Genomic DNA, 9,595 nt, shown 5'->3' with positions numbered 1-9,595 from the left:
CCCCAACTCATTGTCTCCTCCAAAGAAATGACATCACCTTGAAGAGGTGGCCGTGAATACCAGCTGGAAGCAAAGAACGATGAATCTTTCCAATATTTCCCTTGTGTGTAACGTCGAGACGTAAGTTATGGGAGAACGAAAGCAGGAAACAAACAATTCATAGAGGTTACATTATCAGAGACAAATGATTGTTCATTTTTAGTCTCGGGATATTTTGTCTTTAAAAGCTTTGAGGACACGCCTTTAATCCCAGCACTCGGGAGGCAGAGGCAGGCGGATCTCTGTGAGTTCGAGACCAGCCTGGTCTACAAGAGCTAGTTCCAGGACAGGCTCCAAAGCCACAGAGAAACCCTGTCTCGAAAAACCAAAAAAAAAAAAAAAAAAAAAAGCTTTGAGGAAACAAACCACACACTTGACTAGAGGTATATTGTTTGAATATCATTACTGGCCCTGCACCAAATGCTTTACACCAGCACACATCACACGGACACAGAAGCTCTGCATCCCACCAAAGCCCAGAAAATGCCGCTGTCTGTACATTCCATCTTTCCCCAGGAACCTCTTTAAAAAAGAGCTTAGGGAATGGTTTTTCTTCCAGGTAAATTATTTTTAAGACTTTTTTTAAAAAAATAAAATTGTATGTGTACTGGTGTTTTGCTCGTATGCAACTCTGTGTACCACGTGCATGCGGTACCCACAGAGGCCAGATCCCCTGGAACTGGAGTTACAGATACGCGTGAGCTGCTTTGTGGGTGCTCAGTGCTAGATCCTCTGCAAGAGCAGTCAGTGCTCTTATTCACCATCTAGCTTTCCAACTTCGTGGGTAAAGAAATAAAAGGATTGCCAACGTTTTATTAAATTTATAATAATATTATAGGTAATATTTTTCAGAGCTCAGCCATGCTTAAAATTTCAGCTGGATTGTTATTCTCATAAACAGAACCAGTGTGTACATACAGACATTGACGAATTCACTGTAATTCTGAAGGAAGCAGAGGGTAGAAGGAGATGCACCAGATAAGCTGGCACTGGAGGGGATGTGCCGAGGGGCGTGTGCCAGTTTTAGTGGCGAGAGGATGAAGTTCGTGGAATGTGCAGCATTTGAGAGATTCGGGAAGCTAGCAGCTGGCTGTCAAAGGCTGCCCTGAGCAGCTGCGGGCAGGGTGTGGCAGGGCAGGGGCGCTGCTGTGGAGACAGGGGAAGAGAGGAGGGAGGGCGTGGAAGCTGGCCAGGTCTGCTAAGCCTCAGAAACAGCCAGGTCTCTCTCCTGGCAGTGCAAGCCACTAAAGCCTGTCAAGTTTCAAGCGGGAGCCTGAAGGGAACACATTGTGTTTTAGCAAATGTTGGTGACATGTGGGAAGGAAAAAAGGATTCATTTAGAGCTCAGAGAGAGAAGGAAACAATCCAGGTGAGAAGGAAGAAGGGTGATAGAACAGAGAGGAATGCCAAGGACACTTGGGTGGTGGACGTCAAGGGGAGTGATGGTGGCTCCTCGTGAGATAAGGACGTAGAGAGGTAAAGAGGAAGGTGGGCTTTACACGTATTCATTCACAAATCTATGACATTTCAGAGTGACGTTCCCCTCCCCCTTCAAAAATATGACTGACCATAAAAATATAAAGGCAAGCTTGAGCTACTGCCATTGACACGGTGTACGTGTCTTGGTGTTGAGAAGGTCCCACGGCTATGTTGCGTGTTCTCCGTGAAGAAAACTGGGAAGCATACGCAGATCTAGGCTCACATGTATTTTCTTAACAAAAGGTGAGACGCCAGGCTTCCATACTGTCTGTGGATGTGCTGGGACGTGTTCCGTGGTGACGTGTTGGGAAAGGACTGCCCTGAATCTGCTGGAGGGTGTGGAGGGAATTGCCACAGTGCTGATCCATGACTGACTGCAGAAACCAACGCAATCGGGACACTCTGATCATTTAACAGTATTTATTATTTATTTATTTATTTATTTTCTATTATTTTACAAAGATGACAGGCAGAGGGGGCTTGCGGGACAGGCAGCAGCTCACCATTGCTCTGTGGCTCTGGGGGTGGAGGCAGAGGCAGAGTGAGGGGAGGGGAAGAGTCAATGCCTGATGCCTGGACCGAGGAAAGGAATTCAGTCCCCAGTCAGAGATTTCTGTAGGAAAAGTAATGTAATAAGGGAAGAAACAAAACCAACTGGAGATCTTTGTGGTTCTTGTGGTTTTCAGAAGAAAGGGAAATCTCTGCATTTATCCCATTCTTTGTAGAGCCGTTAGGCTTCTCTAAGAAGCGCTCCCTGAGTTCCATACCGCTTAAAATATAGTCTGTTTACCAGTCTTGGTCCCTAGCGATTCCTCAAAATGCACTTTCAGGCTCTTCTTTGGCCTTAATGAACCGGGTTGTATTTTTTTTTAATTTTCAAAGATTTATTTATTTATTTATATTTTTGTGTGTACGAGGGTTTGCCTGCATTGTTTATGCGCCACACCGTGCCTTCAGAAGTCAAAAAAGGGTGTTGGATCACCTGGCATGTAGAATTACAGGTGGTTGGTTGAGAGCCAGAAATCAAACCTGGGTCCTCTGCCAAAGCAGCAGGTGCGCCTAATGACTGAGCCTTCTCTTCAGCCTGCATGCGGTTTTTATAGATATTAAATGTAGGCCTATCGATGATGAATATCTCTGGTCCAGTCAGTCTTGTCTTTCCACCACACGAATCCTCACAAACAGAAAGTTAAGTGACGCAGAGGACAATTCCTGCACCGTGGTGGAAAATAACCTGCTAGCCAAAACCAACACTGCAACAATAAACTGACTTTTAAAATGTCCCAGGATCCAAACTGTCTTTTTACACAAAGATTTCTTCCTCCCTGTTGACTTCAGGCTGAGAGGCAGCGGGCTGGGGCACTGTGGACCATCTCAGATGCCAACACACCCCTGGGCCTGGATCTCGAACCTCACTGGGTGGAGGCCTCTTGAGAAGAGCTGCAAGCACAGAGATCTCAGGGCGGGAGAAGAGCAGCTTGTAGTCCATGTTCTGAGAGCCATGTCTGCCTGACAGGAATGCGTCAGAACATGATGTCAGAACCGCATTTCTTCATTCGATGAGTCATTTGTCTAACAAGTCTAGGGAAAACATTCCTGTCGATTCTGACCCCTGAGGTCTGCATTTGCCCTCCCCCATCAGACACTCTGTCCTCTGAGCCTCTGTAATATAATAAATATAAAATATAATATAATATAATATAATATAATATAATATAATATATAATGCATGGGTAATATTGGTCCTATCTCCAGAGGGAGGCTGGAGCCACAACACCACCTCCTACCTCAAAGGTCAGTGTTAACAGGTCCTGCTGAGATCCTTCACATACCACACAGGCAGAGATATTTTCATTATTTATATTTATAGTCAATAATTTTACTTAAAATCAAGGACTGTTTTAATCAGTACATATTGCTTACTATATGGATTGTGTAATAGTGTCTAGAGAGATGCTGCAACACTGAAGAGCACTGGTTGCTCTTGTAGAGGACCTGGGGTAAATTCCCAGCGACCACATGGCAGCTCAGAAGCATCTGTAACTTTAGTTCTGGGGATCCAGCGCCCTCTTCTGGACTCCACAAACACTGCACACATATGGTGTCTATGCAGCCAAACACTCATACACATAAAATAAAAATAGATCTTAAAAATATTGTAACAACCAGTCATAATCCTGGCACCTCAGAGGCAAGAAGGAGGATAGTGAGTTTTAGGCCAGCCTGGGCTACATAGTGAGTTTTAGGCCAGTCTGGGCTAATAGCAATACCTTGACTTACCAAAACCAAACCAAACCAAAATTGTAAGATGATTTTAAAGCGGTAGAGATACTTAGTAAAGTTTAAAAAGTTTTCTCTTTTCTCTCAGAGTAAAGAGGCTTTTGAAGGGTGCAAAGAGATTCTAAATATAATCACAGCTATTGCTCCTGAGAGCTGTAGACTGGTCTGTGGATCTGCAAGGCAGAACCACACAGAAGTACAGAGCAGGCAAGTTCACAGGGTTCCGTGTAATTAGTACCCTGCTAGAACCTACACAAAACAGTAGCTTCTTCTGCTGGGGCTTTTAGGAACTGCCTAGGGTCTGTGGTTCAGCATCTGTGTCTTGTAGTACATTTAGAAGCCACCTGTAAAGACATGAATTCTTTCCGCTAGTTTCGGTTCTGCTGAGCCTACTGTATGTCATCCTCCCAGCGACTGAGCCGATGCAACTGGCACGCTCCTCAGAAGACATGGGTAGAAACCCTGTGCCCTGGTTGGTGGCTACATGCATGAGTGTTAAAATCAATGTGGGTAACGTCCCGACCCCTGTTGCGTGCGATGTGGCTACACCGTCAATTCCAGCACCGTGTCAGTATGTGTGAAGGTTTTCCCATCACACTGCCAAAAATTATAACCCGAGTTAGGGGCCTCCCTGGAGCTCTTCTCTCAGTGTCTCGTATGTGCAACCCTCTGTCCTGTCCCAGGACATACCTGGGGTCACACAGTCACTTTGTCACGCAAACCTAAAAGATCTTCCTAACACTTTCTGGTCCTCCTGTCCTCCCTGCTCCCCGACTCCAACAGCCTTAGTCTAGTAGCCCTAAGACCCATCCCTCTGGGTCTGCCGATTGATCTATTCTCCTAAAGAAAGACAAAACAAAATATCTCAAATTGTAACACTGGGGGAAGCCAATTTTAACCTGTATAAGGGATTACACCATCCAATGGTCTCCATTTATTCAGCAGTAGATTAACTTTCATTTTTGCATGCAGATGTTTTGCCTGCATGTATGTTCATGCACCACGTGCGTGGACGGCTTGAAGAGGCCGGAAGAGGCCATCAGATCATCTGGAACTGGAATTACAGATGCCTGTGAGCCGCTGTGTGGGTGCTAGAAATTGAACCCCGATTCTATTCAAGAGCAGCCAGTGCTCTTAACTGCGGAGTCACCTCTCAAGCCCCTCAAAGAGATTTGTTAAAACAAAACAAACAGCTTTGTGTATACACCGTGCTATTCATTCTGTTTGGCTCTTCGCGCATGCAGAGAGGAAGCAGTGTTCCGCTGTCGTTGCTGTGTTTTGGCAGTGAGAAAAGGGAGGTGCTGGTGGGCAGAGCAAACGGGCCCACGGAGGCAGAGATTAGCGGCAGACTCGGAGTCTCAGTGTGGGCGCTGGGCTCCAGGGTCTGGGCTCTGGCGCAGATTGCCCCGCAATCTGCTCCCTCCACCCAGAGCTTTGCATAGATTATCATATTTAATCCCGAGCATAAGCCTTTGAAGAAATCACTGTTATCCCAATTATACAAATCCGGAACTGAAGTTTTGAGGTTCATAAGTGGGTCTTCTAAGTTCAAGCTGGTGATAGACAAGACTGCGAAGATTAAAACACAGGACCCTCCGATAGCCCATGCTATTAAACAAGTCTGTTTTAGTTCTAACCTGACCGGGTCATGTCCTCTACCTGGGCAAAATTCCTTTTTTTTTTTTAACCAAGATCTTTCCAATCTTCATAAAATATATCACCTCTTGGGATAAAGAACACCCAAACTAGGCATGGTCAAGGTTTAAAATCAAACCCTCTGTTAGTAATTTTCCTAACGCGAGCTCTCTGCCAACGCAAAAATCCCAATCAAGCCAAATCACAACAAGCCAAATTAAAAAAAAAAAAATCCAGGTTTAATGGGATTCCTGTGCTCTCGGCGGGCTGTCTTGACCCTCCTCCAGCGAGGGGTCAAGGCTTGGTGGGCACAGGGATGGGGCCTCCAAAGATGGAGGTCAGAGATGGGGACTTGGGACTTACAACCTCCAGTTTAACTGTAGTTCCTACTAGCTACAAGACCTTGGAAACATTTCCTGTCAACAAACCTCATTACACTGTTTGGAGAAAATTCAAGAATGATATATGGAAACCATTCATGCACAATCTTTAGTGCAGAGCAAATTCCAGCAGAAGAGTGGGAATCTTGGCCCTGGCAGACCCTTCCTGCCGGTCTGGAATCCACTATAAAAACTCTTGGGGATTTCATCTTTTTGTCAGGGGGCAGCCACCTTATCGGTCCACAAGCAAGTATGAATTAAAAAAATTAAAAATGTATTTATTTTTATTTCATATGTTTGGGGGTTTTGTCTGCAAATTTGTTTATGCACCTCATATGTGCAGTACCCATAAAGGCCAGAAGAGGGCATTAGATCCCCTAGAACAGGCCATAGAGAAGGTTGTGAGCCACCATGGGGGTGCTGGGAACTGAACCTAAATCCTCTGCAAGAGCAGCCAGTGCTCTTAAACAAGGCTGTCTCTCCAGATGGCTGTCTCTCCAGCCCTGGGAATATGAAATAAAATAGTCAGACCCTCTGCTTGGTTTGAAAAAAACAATATTAGCCCAAATTTGTTTTTTTCAGAAAGTTGATATTGCTGGGTTGCAAAAGGCCTTGTAACTAATTAACTAATTAAGCTGCAACAGACAAGTTAAATTGTAACCAATTGGCTCATTGACCAAGCTGAGTTCTTTGGATTGCTCTAGGCTGCCTTTCGTTTTTCTATAAGTATCTTGAGATCATGTTGGGTTTCCCAGAAACTGCTGTAGCTCTCATTTGCAAAGTAGCGTGTGTTGCTCAAATGAACACTATTGACTTTAATTGGCCTAAAAAATCTTCCTTTTAGTAACCCTCATAGGGAACTTTGTAAAGGTTCCAGAGAGAGTAAATGAATAAATAAAATTCATCTCCTTTAGTGTGGTTTGTCAAGACTATTTGCAAAGTTTAGGAAAATTTGTTTTGGCTTCGTATTTTAATATGGATAATTCTGAGTTAATTATTATTAGTTTGTGTCTGTGAGTGGCTGGGGTGTGAATTGCAGAGGCTGGGGGAGGACACTTCAGTGCCCTGCTCCATGATTCTTCAGCACTGAGATAGGGTTTCTCACCGAGCCTGGAGTGAGACAGTCTCAGCAAGCCCAGGCAATCCTCCATGGTCACAGTACTGTGGTGTGGCCATTACTGACCTAATGCATCAATGCTGGGGATTTGAACTCATGTCTTCATGCTAGTTCAGCAAGTGCTCTTACCCACTGAGACATCTCCTCACTTACAAAATTTGAAGACAACTGGCAGAGTGGTTGACAAGGCATTGATGAAAGAAACCAATGCCTTTGCTTATATTTTTTGAGCCCACCAATTGGACTAACTCTCCTTAGACTCCTTTTTGGTCCCATGTAGTTCAATCCTTGCCTCAGCTCCACCCACATGTGTTGAACATTGTGCCTGTTAGTCATTCCTGATCTGGGAGACTGGAATGTTCCGTGATCGGAAAGTTTTTAGTACTATAGTGCAAAGGGCAAACTTCCTCATGTGACTTCATTTGAGAGGCGATGGTCAAGATATGAACTCACTAAAACTGCATGAAATTACCTTCAGCCTATGGTGTAAGTTACATATGAAGCATACATAAATTTTGTTTCAATTTAGGTCTCTTCATCTCCATAATACCTCATCACCTCTGAATTTTAAAATATAGGAAACCTAATGGATTTCTGCTCGTGCGCATTTTGGATGAGGGATAACTGACTTGCAAGATGCGACATAATGAAAGAGGGTGTGGCCCCGGCCAGTGTCCTTATATCAGAGTAACCCAGGTTCAACTGAGTCTGCAGGTGATAACGAGAATAGTCCTGGAAGCTGGTGTCTCACCACCGTGGCTCGCAATAGCTTAGCCATACCCAGAAGCCATAGTAGACATACATTTATCTCAAAAACCAAGACTAGGGCTAGAGAGATGGCTCAGTGGTTAAGAGCATTGCCTGCTCTTCCAAAGGTCCTGAGTTCAAGTCCCAGCAACCACATGGTGGCTCACAACCATCTGTAATGAGGTCTGGTGCCCTCTTCTGACCTGCAGACATACACACAGACAGAATATTGTATACATAAATAAATATTTAAAAAAAAAACCAAGACTAAGCATATCCAGCTTAAGTTCTTGTTCAGATCCCTGAACACCCTTGTCCCTTTCAACGGCGGGGACAAGAAAGGAAGTCAAATGTGGAGTCAGTGGTTTTAACTGGGAAGAGTCCCTGGATTTTGCCAAAATACATATGACCACAGAGCACATATCGGAAGCTGGCTTAGAAGGCGCCCATGCAAAGTATGAACCCTCATGGGTGGTCAAGCAACACATACCATGCTGAGCATTTCAGATAGGAACATCGTTCTTGTCGGAGCTATCCAATTGATCAAAGCTGTATAGCATAAAGCCTCAGATGAAATTTATACCCCAACTTTGAATTTGCTACACATTTTTCATTGAAGCCATTAAAATCTAAGATACTGGAAGCTCTAATAGACTCCTAGAAAAAAAAGTGGTGAGTGGTTTTTGTTGTTGTTGTTGTTAAAATTTGAGTCTTTAAAAATTCCTTAAGAGCATGCACTGAATGAAGAAACATTCCTTTAAAAAAAATCTAGAACTCAAAAGAACAGCAGAAGTTTTTGAAATTTGAATTCAGTCTTTCTCTCCCTCCTTCTCTCTGCCTCACCTTCCATTTCCCCATCTCCCTGTCTCATGCCGGGTCCCTGAGAGGGGAACTAGGAACTACCCCAGACTGTTTCAGCCAAGGACAGGTTCCGTGGTCAGTAGCCGGAGGACTATCCCCCACAAATAGAAGGGGTCTCAGCATCTCTCCTCCTCCTCATTCTACCTGTTGCTGAAGGTAGGTTGTTATGGGCATGGCTGCAAATTTGTGGGGTGCTTCCTCCATGTAGATACCACTGGAAGATGCCAGCCTTAATTCGAACATGGAATGCTGGAAGTACCAGATCACAAGCACTCCAAACTATCAATCTTTGCAAAGCCATTTTGAAGTAGTTCCTAGAAATGGAGCGTGTGAATAAGTGTAATTAGTTGGTAGCAAATGGTCTTGCAGTCAAGTGATTCCAATGTTTTTATTGCCTGAAGAAATGGATTTATTGCATTAAAAACAAACACTGTGGATATGACATCGTAAAGTGATTTGGAGCATATAATTTGGAAGTAGTTTAAAGAATTGAGGCAGGATGCTGTCATAAAATCCTGCCTGCTTAATTTAAACAAAATAAATAGGAGTTTGTCCTCTTTTCATTTGTTGCTGTGAGAAAATGTTTCAACAAAAACTTGGGGGAGAAAGGGGTTTGGTTCAGCTCTCTAATCCCGGTTACAGTTCATTGTTGTGAGGAAGTAAGCAGGAACTTCAAACAGCTAGACACAACCCATCCGCAGTCAAGAGCAGAGAAAAACGCGTGTATGCGTGCAAGCTCGCTTATTTGGCTGCATGCTTGGGCTCAGCACCATTTCTCCTCTCTTCCAGGACTCTCTGCCTAGGGAATGGTGCTGCCCACAATGGGCTGGGTCACTTACCCTAAGACACGCCACACAGACACATCTAACCTAAAGCAGACCATCCTCCACTAAGGGTCTACCCAGGTGATTGCAGGTGATGTCAAGAGACTAAAAGGAGTTTTTTTTTTTTATAATAATCACTCAATTATTTGATCAATTATTTGAAGCAAGATAAGTGAATACTTGTCTGCACAGTTCCAGCTAGGGGTTTACTGGCCGTGCAGATTTTTGGTTAC

This window comes from Arvicola amphibius, chromosome 11 (genome assembly GCF_903992535.2).
Source record: "Arvicola amphibius chromosome 11, mArvAmp1.2, whole genome shotgun sequence".
NCBI classification, from domain to species: domain Eukaryota; kingdom Metazoa; phylum Chordata; class Mammalia; order Rodentia; family Cricetidae; genus Arvicola; species Arvicola amphibius.
This window is presented reverse-complemented; position numbering follows the sequence as displayed.